Genomic DNA, 16,748 nt, shown 5'->3' with positions numbered 1-16,748 from the left:
GGGGGGAGGTATGGGGGACTTTTGGGATAGCATTGGAAATGTAAATGAGGAAAATACCTAATAAAAATATTTTAAAAAAAGATATGAAGGCAAGTTCAAGAAAGGTGTGTATAGACACAAAAGTAGAACTTAAGAAATAATCTACAGACCTTTCATCCAAATTCTGGATGGAAAAATCAAAAATGGAACAATGTGCAAACAATTTGTCTTTCAGTTTGGTGGGGGATAGAACTGAGCAAGCTGGAGATGTCAAGGACACCACAGGAAGACTTACAGAGCCAAATATCCTGGGTCCATAGGGACTCACAGACACTGAGCCACCCACCAGGGAGCATGAGGAGCTGGACCTAGGCACCCTACACTTGTAGCAAAAAGATTCAGCTTGGACTTTCTTCATGTGATTCCCTTAACAAGTGAAGTGGGGGCTGTCTTAGTCTCTGTTCCCTGCCACTGGATCCTCTTCCCCTAAATAGACAGCCTAGTTGGGCCTCAGTGGGAGAAAATATGCCTAGTCCTGCTAGGACTAAATGCCTCAGGGTAGGGTGCCACATAAGGGTGGCTCCTCTTCTCTGAGGAGAAGTGGGAGGGACAATGAGGTGAGGGATTTGTAAAGGTGGGACAGGAGGAGAGGGATGAGGGAGGACTGTGATTGGGATACAAAGTGAATAAAAACAAGTTATTGGAAAAATAAAATAGAAAAAGAGAAGCTTTTACACAGAATTGGCTTGAGATGCAGATGAGCAATGGATATGGGCATGTGGTGATGACAAAAATGATACAGACAGAAGATTATGTCTTGGTTGTTAAAAATAGATAAAAGAAAGTAAAATGAGTTTATTCAATAATCCATTTAACCAAGTAAATTATTACTTATATAAGCATATATCTCATACTACTTATATAAGTATATGTGTGCCATTTACAGTGTATATTAATTCCAATACATTGGCTGCTTGCTAGGACATAGGAATATAAACATGAGAAAAAAAGAATGAACATGCTGTCTCTTATACAGGAGCTTATAATGGAAGAAGGCAGGATGTATATATTTGGTGTCTACCAAAATTATACATTTATATCTCCTTCTTCCTGTGAGGAAAAAGGTTGTGGTGCTATGAAAATACAGAGCACTGTGATGGTGTTACAGTGAAGAGATGCAGTTTGTGAAGAAATTGGCTTCAAGAGTAAGGGCTGTGAAGGTAATCCAGCCATTGTTGGGAACATGCATAAAAGCCACAGGTACTTCTAACTTGGAGGGAGAACACATGAAAGCCATGGCTACTTTTGGGGCTCACAATTCCAGAGGTTTAGAGTCTATACCCTATGCATGGGGAGCATAATAGCAGGCAGGCAGGCATAACACTGGAAAAGTAGCTGAGAGCTTATGTGCAATCCACAAGTATAAAGTCAAGAAAGAGAGAGTAACTGGAATAGTATGAGGTTTTGAAACATCAAAGCCCATTCCTTATGACACACCACCTCCATCAAGTTCAGATCTCCTTAACCTTCCTCGAACAGATCCATGGACTGGAGACTAAGCATTGCACATATACACCTTTGGAAGTCGTTCTCATTCAAGGAAACATCAGTGGGACAGGACAAGGGGAAAAGCCACAAGTACTTCTTACAATATTTCTTCTCCCCTTCGACTGAGCTAGGTTAACATATTTCACTAGCATAATTCCCTCATTTATCCTTTACATACAAGTTAGTACCCACCATGGAAAAATACTTTTTAACAGAACTCAATTGTCTGGTGCCTAATATGCAGTGTCACAACCCAATAGTGGCACAAAAGATGTTTCCCAGGCATACTGAAAGCACCAGGGAAGTTTCATGGAATTATTCTAACAAGGCTATCTCAGATTTACATAAAAAGGATGAAATGAATATGTTATATGTATACGAGGGTGGCAAGTTGCATGATCTCACCAAAGTGAGACCTTGTTTGAATTAACAGTGTGATAAACTTATAAACAGCCTTAAAAGTCCAAGCAGACAAGTCCATTCCTCATAAGGAAATAGAAAGAAAATATAGCTTCAGGACATTTAAGTGACCTTAGGAAATGCCCATTTTGCTCCAATAAAGAAAAGATTTACTCCTGTATGCTACATGAAAAGCAAGATTATTAGTTCAATATGACAATCCAATTGTCAGACACTTTTAAAGCATAATATATTGAAGGACTTTACATAAGTTGAACACAGAGATATCTTTTTATATGCTAAAATGAATGTGTATAGCCAACATCATATGAAAGAAGTTGACCTGTACTGGTCAAGCATACCTTTCATAATTCTTTTTGAGATATCAACCACGCTATCATACTTAACGTAACAAGCACAATAGTTTAGAAAATTAGCACTGGTATAGAACGTGTTCATTTTCCTTAAATTGCACATGAGAAAAATGACTTCTAGGTGGTAAAGTTGAAACATGCACATCTTCCCTCTTCAGATGTATTCATGATGCAGGCATCAGTGCCCTGCTCTTTCACTGAAGTTAAATTCCCAGAAGATATAGCCTAATCACTTTTTATTTGGTCCGATCCTATCATCTACTACACCTGACATGTGCTTAATAAAAGCAACAAAAAATGAATAAAGAACAAATACATGGCTAAGCACTCTAGCAGCTGACCACAGCTAAAATACTCCTGGTCGAGGGGAAAACACATGCACAAGTTTCTGTGTGACCTAGAAAGATCCTGGAGGCACATTCCCTCTTGCCCTTGGTGGTGATTATAACTGGGAGTCAACTCTGCCCCTCTACACTGTTTGACCATGAGGACGGATGTGTTTCACATCTGCAATCCCTTAGCTTCAGGCAAAGCAGATCACTTTCAGTAATGTGATTGTGTCTCACCCAGCCAGTTAAAGGTCTCAGAATAGAAGCAGAGGTTTTCTGGAGAATGAAGAACTCTGTCTATACACTGAAACACAAGAATCCTATCTGCCAAAGTTCCACCTACCAGGCAGGTAAACAAGTTTCTTAAAATGAACCCTCTCTAAAAAAGGCAAATATATAAATTACATTGTGTCTGTTTCTGTTGGACTAAAAATATGCAGAATCACTAAAAGTCATGCAAGACAGGTGCCAATGTAAGAAACCATCCCCACTTGCCTGAGGAGGTTTGTACCTGCACACAAGCCGCCAAAATTGATCTAGGTTCTAATTATTTTCAATTATTTTCAAAGTATTTTAATTGAAAGAATTTGTACTGGGTTTTGATAACTGGTTTTTGTTTTTTGTTTTTGTTTTTTTAAGATTTATTTATTATATGTAAGTACACTGTAGCTGTCTTCAGACACTCCAGAAGAGGGCGCCAGGTCTCGTTACGGATGGTTGTGAGCCACCATGTGGTTGCTGGGATTTGAACTCCAGACCTTCGGAAGAGCAGTCGGGTGCTCTTACCCAATGAGCCATCTCACCAGCCCCGATAACTGTTTTTTTTAACTGTACAATTTTCTCTGTAAAAGATCCTAGTCTACACTAAACCTCTTCCTTCCAGGCACACTCTTTAAGACAGAGTGAAAGCCCACTCTTGGTGCTCAGAATCCTGACCTTTCTGTGTGCTCAGGATCCCCAGTGTTCTTATCACAACATTCTGTTTGCACAGCAGAAACGATTCGTGGGCTTGTTAAATGTATCCCTTTCTCCTGGCACTTCTGCTAAAAACGTCCCACGAAGCCATATGTACACTCAGTCTCCACACGGTTTTAAAACAACTTTTCTTTTATATATGTCAGCCACCATTTTTATGAGATTTCAGTCTTAGTATTATTAGAAAATTGGCACTTACTACTTTTAACCCACATAATTAATGGTAATCATATATTTGACATAACCAGAATTTTAGCAAAGAATTCACTTGTTTTCCTAACTCTGAGTTTATTTGGGATTATAAAAGATTTCTTTTATTTTCATCATGCTTTAAAAGTCTTTTCCCATATGCCTAATTCATCTTGAATTCATGTTATTTATCATAGCTATACAAGTAGACTCCCAAGGGAAGAAATTACTAGGAAATACAGGTCTCCCTCTCCACCCCCACTTCATTACTGAAACCTTCCTGTTAGCAATTCAAGAAAGAAGAGGAGGAATAAAAATAAGAAACAGAAGGCTGGAATATATAGAGTGCATCCACTTTAAAACCAGGAAAGGTGGAACTGTGGAGTGGAAATGTCCCATATAATGACCGCACTACCACGTGCTTTGCTTCAGGCACTTGAAAGACAGGAAATTCTAACTAAAAGAGAAACTCTTCCTGATCTAGCCTCTAGTTATTATCCCTATAAAAATCCTTAGGGAAACACACACACACACACACACACACACACACACACACACACACACTGTGTACCAGCACACAAGTGTAATAAAAGCCAATCAGCTTTATACACCCTCACTGTCATGGACAATTCAAATTTGTAGATCTATGTAGGGAAACGGGAGCGGGCACATTCCAGAAGCCTTTAGAATGGGAAGGTGTAGGATGTTTGTTTTGCTAACAGGAAATGACAAAATGACTCTTGCTTTGACCTCCATCCTCCAATTAAGCCTTCACTGCTCTTTCTTACTTACCCCTGCCAACTCTGAATACCTATAGCCCAAATGCCACTTTCTTCTGTACGTCCACTCTCCTTAAGAATTGTACTCATATGAGGGGACAAAATACAAATTAGGAAAAGTTTTCAGACTACGAAATAGCCGAGTAGAGCAGCATTTGATGAAACTAGAGCCTGGAATCAGGGCAGTTGCATGCATGCAAACTAGTTAACATAAAATGTACAGTCAAGCCATTGTTTTAATGTTTGTGGATGTGGGGGGGTGTTCATGTGTGTATGATCATATGTGTTTGTTCTTGTGTGTTTTCATGTGTGTGTGTTCATGTGTGTGTGCCATGTGTATGTGTTCGTGTGTGTGTGTTTTCATGGGTATATGTTCATGTATGTGAGATCATGTGTGGTTCATGTGTGTATTCATATGTATCTGTTCTATATGCCTGTATTCATGTGTATGTGTTAATGTGTGTATGTTCGTGTGTGTTCATGTGTGTGTTCATATGTGTATGCGTTCATGTGTGTGTGTTTATATGTGTACAAGACCAAGTGCACTAGTGTGTCTGGGTATATGGATGTCAGAAGAAATCATTGGGTGTCTTTCTCAGTTGCTTTCCACCTTTATTTTGTACACAGTAGTCAGTCAACTACTGATTGACTGACTGGTTGGTTGGTTGGTTGGTTGGTTGGTTGGTTGATTGGTGTATTGGCTGGTTTTTTGTGTCAATTTGACACAGGCTGGAGTTATCACAGAGAAAGGAGCTTCAGTTGGGGAAATGTCTCCATGAGATCCAGCTGTGGGGCATTTTCTTGGTTGGTGATCAAGAGGGGAGGGCCCATTTGGATGGAGCCATCCCTGGACAAGAAGTCTTGAGTTCTATAAGAGAGCAAGCTGAGCAAGCCAGGGGATGCAAGCCAGTAAAAAACATCCCTCCATGGGTCTCTGCATCAGCTCCTGCTTCCTGACCTGCTTGAGTTCCAGTCCTGACTTCCTTTAAGGATGAACAGCAATGTGGAAATGTAAGCTGAATAAACCCTTTCCTTTCCAACTTGCTTCTTGGTCATGATGTTTGTGCAGGAAGAGAAACCCTGACTAAGACAGTTGGTAAGACATGGTCTAACTAAAGGTGGAGCACAGTGGTATAGAGGTTGTCTAGGTTGACTGGTCAGCAGACTCCAGAAATCTTTTTCTCTTGTCTCTGAACTGCTGCTCAGAAGTGCATGCAGCAGCTTCTGGCTTTTAGGAAGATGCTGGAAATCTGAACTCAGGGCCTCATGTTATACAACAAACACTTCATGGACCAAGCGATCACCCCAATCCTCCAAAATCAAGTCACTCTGACGAAGCAGTAAATTTATTCAACCAAGTAATTTTATTCTTACCAGTAAACTTATTCTTATGTATTTGTTTTAGACCTGATTCAGATGGAAAATAAGAAAAATTTAAGCCCTTTGCCCTGACAAGGCATGTAGTACAAGCAAACAATGGTTTATAACATTTCAAGTGGAGATTTGGTATAGACATGGGGTTTTACTGGAATTCACAGATAGCATGGGATTAAGATGCTGCCATGAGTTTACATTTGCATTGAGCTTTGAAGAATCTGCTAGAAACCAAGTGATGGAAAGCTAGACACTGCAATCGAGGACGGAGCATCTACCACAATGACTCCTAGGTTTGTTATAATAAAAACAAATACATTTGTACTTTACAACAGAAGGCTTCCAGATGTAAGTACCCTGAAGAGGGCTAGAGGACTTCCTGAAATTCAAATTTATCACTCTGTCCTATACTTAAGATTCTCTTGCTTAAGGAAATAAAATATCTCTTCTGTTCGTTTATTGCATTATACTTTGGTACTTTCTGTATTGTCACACACAATAATGGACTCTTCAGAAATGTCCTGAAATCCTTTCATTCCTATCTTCTGTGGAGAACTAGAATCCTGTGATGTTTATCCTATTAGGATTGTAAGTGGGCCTTGCAGTGCATATTGTCCTGTCCCTATAATAGTAACCTGTCACACCACTCCAGCTTTACACACCCTCTGACATGGACATTTCAAAATCTGAGTCTGTACTGGGAAACAGGAGGTGTCACATATCAAAGATCCTTAGACACTGAAGGTGGAGCAGGTTTGTCCTGGTTTAAGGAAGTAACACAATGACTGTCCTTTGACCTGCATTCTCCCAGTCCATTCTTCCCATCCCAGGACACTCTACCCAAAACGGGACTGCTGCTGATGGGGAAGCTGTCCCCACACACCAGGGCATGGTGTAAGAAATGTGACTCAGAGGGCCCAGTTAGTAAAGTGCTTGTCCTGAGAGCACAGGACCTGTGTTCATTCCCCAGAACACACACTGAACAACAACAATAAAGCCAAGTTTGGTGGCACAGAATTGTAATCCCAGTGCTGGAGAGATGGAGGCAGGATCAGTGGAGACAACTCTGCTTGGCAAGTTCTAAGCCAATGAGAGACTCTATCTCGAAACAGATAAGTAGAACCTTTAATGCTGTCCTTTGGCATTTATACATGCACAAACACAAATATAAACACAGAGAAAAAGAAAAGTAAAATAGCTCGAAGTCTACTTTTGTCTTATTATTGCTTAAAGTTAGTATTCTATAAGTATAAAAATCTTCAACGTTTTCTATAATGGCTCAATTTAGTAATGTTTATTTTAAAATTAAGCATGAGTTAGAATGTAACTCACTATTCTATATAACTCATACTGTAACTTTTTTAAAAAAATCACTTATTAGTAAGTACTTTCAATATTCCATAGTGTTTACATATAATACAATATTTTAAATTTTGAAATCAAATTAGTATTACTGAGTTATTTGTGCCATAATATTTATTTAGGTAGGGGTGTGTGTGTGTGTGTGTGTTTGTGTGTGTTGCTCATGTGCATGTATTTGCACCACATGGATGCCTAGAACCTACAGATAAGTAGAGGGTAGTGGATCATGTGGAACTATAGTATGGATGGCTAAAAACCACAAGTGGATGCTGAGAAACAAACCCAGGTCCTATGCAAGAGTAGTAAATGTTCTTATCTGCTGATCCATCTCTCCAGATCAGCAATATACATTTTTAGAATTTAGAATCCAAATTTAAAATTTAGTGTACGAAAGTGATGGCTTTGTCACCTGTGAAGTATATTCAGCCATTGCCAGAAGTATGTTACTCTAATCTGGTGTTTCTAGGATTTCCTGAGTTTGGCTAGTGGGTGTTTTCTTCCTTTTCCTCACCTGATACAAGGACACTTCTCTTTTTGGTGGTTTTCCTGAATGCCTTTGAAAAGTATTTCACTTAGAAAGGAATACACACTGGTCATATTTTATATGTACAGACTTACTGCACAAGTAACTAGTATCTTCATAAAATAAACAATACTGAAAATGACAGACATAAGAATAGTCTTCCAGATGAGCAATAGCCCAGAGAATTTAGGGACAATGGTTATTTCTGCCATTCTTGGTTGGCTTTATTTTACTTGCAATCTTGATGTAGGTTTATGTTACACTATTTGCCAGTGCTGCAAAATCAAACAAAGCCGCCCAACTACACAAACACACAAACATTCAGACGCAGCACTAAAGACTCACTAACAGAGTACCAGTACCTAACTAATTCCAAGAAAGGGCTTACATCAGAGAACTGGTATTCAATCAGGACAATCTGTCTCCCTTGAGTTAATGAGGAAGGTTTATTGCTGGGCTTCTCATGTTAAATCAGGAGACTAGGCTCAGCTTATTAAATGCTTCCTGAGCACATAAGGCTACTATGTTTCATCCTCTGAATAATATCACAAAAGAAAACAACACATCTGGAATGTATTTCTTTATGATGTAGTGTACATTATAAACAGACTGTACTCATAAAAGTCATGGATCTTGAATAAACAACTTACTGGAAGCAGAGAACCAGCAAACTATGGGGAAGCTGCTGCACACTTAGGCACAGACAGGCATTAGGGCATCACACTAGACAAAGAAGACCTTTTGCTCCTAAGAGCGTGGATTGACTTGTTCTGAAAAGATTATAAGTTACTGGCAAATACCTCCTTTCAAGTCCTGCCATAGGAGGATCATTCTCTTTGAAACTGACTTACACCTAAGGGACATTTTCAGATGTAGTGCAATAGTAAGACACTCCAGTAAGGAAAGGTTACATATGGCAAAATAAAACACTCTGATCATTGCTATAAACTGACAATAAACTTTGCACTGTGGCCTGGAAAACACTATAAAAAACCAAGCTATAAATACCCCCCAAGAAGTCCAACATGTCTAAGAATCTGGCGTATGGCAACGGGCCATAAGTAGTTGGCATCAAGAAATCCTGCAGTGACTACTGGAATGAAGCACACCTCTAGGAGCTGGAAATGCTTAGAAAGCCAGGAAGCAGGCTGTACTCTCAGCCATGCTGACAGACAAAAGGGCTCAGGAAATGGAGTCATTTCAGAAGAGGCCCAGGCTGTAGAGAAATATAGGTGATTGCTGAGAGAAGGGCTTGCTTTGATGGCAGGATGGGGAGACTAAGTCATTAACCAAGACATAGAGAAAACTTTCAGGGATACATAGATTTCATCTATAGGAAAGAAGCATAATTGAACAGGTTTATTATTATTATTATTATTATTATTATTATTATTATTATTATAACACCCAGAATGCTGGGCTAGAAAGCAGTTATATTTCCTACTGCACAGAAGAAATGTCCCTCAGTCAGGGCTGGGCTTAAGCAGAAGTTAAGATTTAAACAATTCTAGTAATAAAAACAGAATATGATAAATGTTGCTAAATAGGCTTCAAGGGAAATATCCAGTTAAGCAACCAACTATTTTTTCTTTGAGATTATTATTTATCTGATTTGACTTAAGCCAGTGGGGTTAAGCATATTGTAAAATATATGCATGTGTACAGATAGTCTAGTAAGAGTTTCAGGACAGCCAAATTTAACTATGTTCCTGGCATTCTATGATGTCAATCTGTAAGGACATTATCTGCTACACACACTGTAACATTGATTAACTCATCACTTAAATGGATGAACTGGTGGACAAAAGTTAAAACAAACTACATTTCCTCCTTTTGATGGGACAAGAACATGATTCACAACTGTATCTGAAGTCAACTTTTCTTGAGCAAGTCACTCAAAGCTCTGTGTAAAACCTCCAGAAGAGGAGCTGCACTTCTCCAAAACTGAAAGTGAATAGGGTGAACAACAGCCTATCTTTAGATGCATTCATCCTCAAAATGATATGTGCCATACCTTGCATTTTCATTAACAAATGAAAATGTACCGCAGAAGGAGTAAGAGGATTGAGAGGGGAGGCTGTTCAGGGTTTACGGTGTTTGAGAAACACAGTGAGACACTGGGAACATCAGCCTGGTGCATCCTCTGTCACTTCTTCTACCTGACCAAGAAGCCAGAGCAGCAGCATTGATGATGGGGGAAAGGAGATGAGTATGTACTGATGTCGCTGTGCCTGGTCAACCAGACACCGAAGAAATAGACCCCTAGGCAGTGAGACAGCTCAGAAGGTAAAGCATTTACCAAATAAGCCTGACTACCCATGGGGAAGGAGGAAACTGTCTCCACACAGCACATACATTACTGAATAATAGTTTACAATATACACAAATATATTATATAAATATGTTTTAAAGAGATGAACAGAATACATATCCTTTCAAAACCTCCTAGGCATGCTAGATAATAATTCTGCATCATGAAATAAAAAGCTCTGACTGACAGACTATAGTGGAAAGACATATCTGGTCTAGATAGCCTGGCAAGCCTTAATGGAGAGACCCAAACTTCCTCATTACCATTTGCATGAAATTGACTTTACAATGTTAGAAGAAATACATGACACAAGATACAAACTACTTTCCACACAGAAGTATCCAGTAAACATTCATCATAAATGTTGTTATTGTTGTTGGTAAAAGTATGCCTCATCATTTCCAAAACATAAACGAAGAGGTGCATGTGTTTATCAATGCTCTAGAGACACCATCGATTTTAAATCTTTCTTAAAAGGGCTTTCTTTGGAGGAAGAAGCTCCTTGGGGTGAGGGTATAAACCCTGCTCTTTTAAAATGTTTATTTACTTGATTGTATGTTTATAATGGTATGACTCAATGTATGTACGTATGTGACCCATGTGCATGAATACATCTGCAGAGATCAGAAGAGAGTGTTAGATACTTGGAATGGGAGTTGAGATACAATGGGGGTGCTGGGAACCATACTTGGGTCCTCTATAAGAGCAGCAAGTGCTTCTAACCAGTGAGCCACCTCACAAGCCACTAGACATGTAATTATTCGTTCATTTAGTCAACCAGTGTTTGCTGAATATCGATAAGGTGGGCACTGGTAACTTCTTGTAATTTGATATGGAAACAATTCCAAAAGATACATACAATTAAAATCTGCAGTATGTGCCACATAATAGAAGAACCCATATATAAAACAATACATAATAGGGCAATTGACTTAGCACAGAAAACCAAGAGAAGTAACTTACAACCGGATATCTGGATTAGAGAAGGGAGGGGAAAGAAGAGAGCCAAGTGAGGACAAGTGTTCTACTGAAGGAGATACAGGAAGTAAACACATGGACATGACTCAGGAAGGTGTGTAGATCTTATCTACCTTCACTGCACGAGTAGGGCTTTGAGACCATGCATTTATGATGCAGTGTGTATAAGTATTAAGTCCTGAAGCCACTTTCAAAGTTCTAAGTAATTTGGCCAAACAGCTTCATTTCCAGTCACTAAGAAGAAATATTTTTAACATTTTTAATATCATATGGATGATGTTTATAAACACAGATGACCACTATCACTTTTCCTTTTAATGTATTACACAGGCAAACAGTTTTTTTTAAATAATATTTTGTGGTTTACTGAAGTTGCAGATGGCTGGTTTTATGACTTCATATTTACCTTTAGCTTCAAAATAAAGCATGTTTCTTCCATGGATGTTTCCACTCGGCCTCTCCTTGTTCCTCCTGCTTCCCTCAGCCCACATTTCATTATTTATTGTTAACTGACACCCAGCATAGTAAAGATCATATGGCTGATAAAGGCTCATGTCGTTTATATAAAGCTAGTAGGTTTTGTCAGTACCCAGTAGGGAAATCACACAGAAGCTGTCAGTCATATAGTAGCCAAGGATACATTATCAAAATGATACACCTGTGACATCCAATCCAAAACCACACTGCAAAGAGATCAGCTGACAGAGAGACGGGCTGATCTATGCCTGGCTGGGCTGGATATCACTCCACTCACACATGATTATGAAGTCTGATTTAAGAGGCTTTTCCTTGGTGAGGGCATATCCATGCACTGTCAAAACATAGAGAGATGTGAAAATCTTTTAATTCAGCTAATCTGAAAGTAATTCCATTTGGTTATTGAAAGTCACGTGTAGTGTTTGTATAATTTCTTTACTGTCACTATAATATACTTCTGTGCTGTCATCTTAAATAGGCAGGCTTCAAGTCAACTCTACTGTTTACCTTTATGCTTGTAAAATGAAAAAAAATGCATTTTTAACATTCGATGTTTCTATAAAAATTCTCACTCACTTCATATACAGCCATTACATATAGGCTGTATCTTCGTAAAAGACTGTCAGGGTTCATTTTGTACCATAAAAATTACCACACACACACACATACACACACATACACACACACACACATACACATACACACACACAAGTATAGAATACTGATAGGTCATGCTACTATTAGTAATGCAATTTCCTGCTAAGAGATAGCAAAATGATCTTTGAAAGTATTCCTACTATTCTGAAAACTTCCCCACAGGCTGAAAATCATTGTACTATATTCATGGCAAGCCATGTAAAGGTGGCCAAAGTGTCATTTCACTACATGTAAGAACTTGAGATAAAATCGAATCTATCCAACAAATCTACCAAATGAATATGAGTAAATAAATTATTTAGTGGATATGCATATACAGGATAATAAAATGTTATGCATTCTATCGATGTTCATCAGCACTGTTGTCCTACACCTTATCTCTTCTTTAGGGAAGAGACCCAAGATGTTAAAGTAAGGAAGTAGTTACCACCCTAACATGAAGAGATGGTGTCCCACAGACTTTCTACTGTGCCTTAATGTGATGTGGAGACATGTAAACACCCAGTACCATTTCCCTACAAGTACTTCACTATTGTAGAAGACAAAAAATAAACTACTTATTATAAAACACACAGACTTAGCCAGTCAAGGGCAGAAATACTGACCACAAACTCCAAGAAGAGAAGTCATTAAACGTTTTCCATCAGAACAGGCCCAACTGGTCCAATATTTAACGATATCTAAATCTATTGCAAAGCAAACTTATCTTCCATGTCATCGTTACTGTTCTCTACGCCAGATTTGCATCTTAGATCTGTGGTCTTGTTATCCACAACCTACTAATCTTATGAGCCCTTTAATAAAAGACAAAGTCTCACCCACCTACTGATGTTTTTTCAGACAAAATATAGTACTAAATGTTACTGCCACTCTCTGAACCCCTGGACTCCTCACTAGACCTGTAATTCCATGCTATCATGGGGCTGTTAACTCTGTCTTTAAGTATTCACATCAGATTCCTTCAAACTGTCCATGTGTTCCTGAAGAGTAGAGTATATAGAAAAAAGTCCCTGTGTGTCTCAAGACAGGCTTTAATATGAGTATTATGATGAATAATAAAGTATGATAAAAAAGCAAATTACTACTGTTAGATCATAAATCTTTCATTTTCTACTTCTGGAATTTAATATCAACTAACATAGTACTAGAAAGAACTTTAAAATAAGAAACAATAACCAATTCCAATGACATTAAGAATATTCCATAAATATGACTTCCAGTATCACAGTAATGGAACTATATCTATGTTGTATGGTCAGAGTCCCACAAGACACTCCAGCATTGCAAATGCACATTGAACTAGCAGTAATTCATAGACAATAGATGGTGATAGATAGATAACATATAAATGTATCTATATATGTTCATATATGTGTATGTAATCAAACTCTTAACTCTATTCAAATGAACGAACTGTTAGGGAAAGCTCTTTAACCTGGGGCTTACCACACAAACATTTTTTTTTAAAAATCAAAACAGTTCTGGTCAGTCTCTTTAATTAAACGAGGTGAAGACAAATCACTCTAATAATAGGTTGACTGCTTTGTGTGTGTGTGTGTGTGTCTACCAAAGGTGCAGTCATATGTAATATGGAATTTCAGTCTTATTTAAAAAACAAAAACATTATATATGGCAGTCTTAAGGACAATTCAGCTTACAATTAATTGAAGCCATGTTCCACTGTCACAGTCCAGTCAGCAGTTATATAGAGACATAGTTTGCTTCTTCAAAGGGCATAATAAATTTGCTAAGGTACTCTGGTAGACACTGACCCAACTTGCATCTAAGCTTCAAATTATGACCCTGTAATTGGCACCTGTTTAAAGAAAGCACAAAGGGAAACCAAAACAAACTAATTATTCTATAGCCTAGATGAAGAGTACTACTCTAGGTTGTCCCCAGTAACTAGATTTAAAGAGTTTGTGTCGACATAAACTCACATAGCAACATCCTCCCAGGGGCTTTGAATAACACCTCTTCGTGTAAAATAGGTGAACATTCCTTGAACAGCCCTTATGGGAAGGGAAGAATGGAGGGTGTGTGTTTCATTTCAGAAGGAAAGTGCTCAACTGCAATGGTTTGACCAGTGAAAGCTGCTGAAAGCAAGCAGGTTTTCCGTCCTGTGGTCTTTGTGGGGACCTGAAGAGGTAAGAGGAACAGACAGCTAGGAGTCTCAGAAATGTCAGAGCAGGGGTTCATGACCTCCAAGGAGCACTTCTACCTGTACAGACCGGAGTCTATTTCAGACTTCCTTCTTTCGTTTTACAGAGCAGGTTCCAGAAGGGAAAAAAAAAAAAAAAAAAAAAAAAGCAGAATTGCAGAATAGCTTCTAGTTCCAAGCAGGAGGGGCTCAGCGTACACAGAAGGAAACCCCACAACTCTGCCATAAATAGCCTTTCTTCTCACTCGGGATACTAGCCCCTTTGCATCAGCAAGGCACAGCCTCCTCTCAGAAGCACCATTCACAAATCCCTCGGTCGCCCCTTCGCGCACGCTCCCTAGGCGCTGGCACCGTGTGCGCGAGTCCCTAAGATTCAAGCCCAAAGGTGAGGGGCCTGACAGCCACCTGCTGTCAGCGCCGGGTTCACTTTCCGCCCGGGTGACCGGGCGCGAGAACACACGCAGGAGCACCCCACGCCCGCATCCCGCGATCCCGGGGTGCGCCACAAAGCAATCCGTCCACTCTGCGTGGCGGGCTCCGGAGGCAGGGGCGGTCGGCGTGGAGCTTCCGCCTGCCCCACCGCACCGTCCCCGCCCCGGCTCCGCAACCGGAGCCCGCGCCAACTCTACGACCGAGACCCCCGGGTTGCAGGAGCGGGCCACGCCGCGCAGTGCCCACGCCCGCCAGGCGAGTCCCCCCCCCAACCCCCCGCTGGGCCGGCGGCCGAGCCCGGGCGAGTCACCTGGTCGCGCTCAGTCCAGGCCCCACGCGAGTCCCGCGCACCGCGTCGCTACCTTGGAACTGCGGGCTGGTCCCGACGCGGCGTCCACTCTGGCTCGGCCGCTGTCTTCAGCACTCCTCCCGCCGCTCCCGCCTGCGCCACCGCGGCTGCTCCGCCAGAGCTTCGCAGTCAGTCATTCTGAGCGAGGATGGGAGCGGGCGGGGCGCGCGGCGGCCGCGGGTGGGCGGCGGTGTACGCAGCGGGGCCGCGGGGCGGCTGCAGCGAGCGCCTCCCGGGCAGGCCGCGCTCCTGGCGGCAGGAGGCGGCGCCGCGGCCTCGGAGCGGGTGACAGTGTCGGGCCGGGCGGGGGCAGCCCGAGGGCGGCGTCGGCCAACCGCGTCGCTGGCTTCCGCGCACGCAGCCTGGCGCGGCGACACGCGCACACCCGCGGCCGAATCGGGGGAGGGAGCGGAGCCCGCCGAGCGCCAGATCCCCGCGCCCTGAGAGTCGCCAGGGCAGTAAGGGGCGCGCGCGGCGGGACGCTGAAGAATGGGACAGCGCTGCGCCTGGGCTCTCTGTGACAGAGATACTGTCTTTTTCTTCCTGGAAATAGGAGTTATTGCAGTGTTCTGTCTGGGTCTTCCCGTGTCATCCGCCCCACGATCGTCTTGACAACTCTCTAGCTAACAAGGTAACAAGGAGCCGGCCTCCTTCCCTTTAAACAGGTCACGCCTCCCAGTAACCATTTGTGGCAGTGATTGTAAGAATGGAAACCTTGGGATTGGCTGGGAGTGGACTCCTCTGCCTACTCTTGCGGTCCTCAGTAGCATTCCAGAGTCCGGAACCAGCTTGACACCATTAGACTGGTGACCTCTTGAAGAAAATGTATCTCTTCAGAGATGGAAATATTTTTGATGCTTGGTGCAGTTGTTTACCTAATTCATTTCCCCGTGATCCTGTCTCCCCTTGCACTGCATCATATCCTTTAAGGTTGTACTGGGACCTGAACAATTTCCCATTCGTCCTCTTCTTCATTCCCATCCCTTATATTTATGCCTTTAGCAGATAGTACAACACATGGAAACCATTTAACTCTCGCAGAAACATTTAACCCATTCTGCTAGAATATGGGACCATTTCGAGGTACATAATATGTTCCTAAGGTCATACCTTAGAGTTTTTACTGGCACCTTTTAGAAGCTTCTTTCTCAAAGTTTAAGTTCTTCATGCCTGGTGTACTACTTTGTTTGGAAGCAGCCAGCATGCGTGCGAAAGTCTAACAGCCTACGCTTCAAGTACGTGTGCATATTTGTATGCATCTTCTGGTTAATCTGTCTGACTCCTACGATGTGGCTGTGGAGGTTGGGTGTACAAGAAGTATACCTTTTGAATGAATATGATTGTGGGTGTTATATGTTCTTCTGTGAGAGTATCTCTGCTATATGTTTATTATTATTATTATTATTATTATTATTATTATTATTATTATATAACAAAGCAAGACACTCAGAAGGGTGGTGATAGCAAAATTGATGCTGCATTTTTCTTCTTGTGTGGGGTATGGCAAGTGCATATTTAACATTCGTCAACATGCACGTGTAAGGGTTTGTGT

At 41.0% G+C, this 16,748-nt stretch overlaps 1 protein-coding gene across 3 annotated transcripts in view; it reads right to left on the bottom strand.

Moving 5' to 3' along the window:
• Positions 1–15,393, bottom strand: part of Ccser1 (coiled-coil serine rich protein 1) — a 1,127,242-nt gene extending 1,111,849 nt beyond the window's left edge. For 2 of the 3 annotated variants that reach the window (XM_021165504.2, XM_029478491.1), the window contains exon 1: positions 15,158–15,393. The gene's annotated coding sequence lies outside the window, so the exon portion shown is untranslated. The remainder of the gene's footprint in view (positions 1–15,157) is intronic. The other variant, XM_029478490.1, reaches the window with a different exon arrangement.
• Positions 15,394–16,748: the final 1,355 nt, after the last annotated feature.

This window comes from Mus caroli, chromosome 6 (assembly GCF_900094665.2).
Source record: "Mus caroli chromosome 6, CAROLI_EIJ_v1.1, whole genome shotgun sequence".
NCBI lineage: Eukaryota > Metazoa > Chordata > Mammalia > Rodentia > Muridae > Mus > Mus caroli.
The sequence above is the reverse complement of the archived record's forward strand: the minus strand, read 5'-3'. Positions and strand labels throughout refer to the sequence as shown.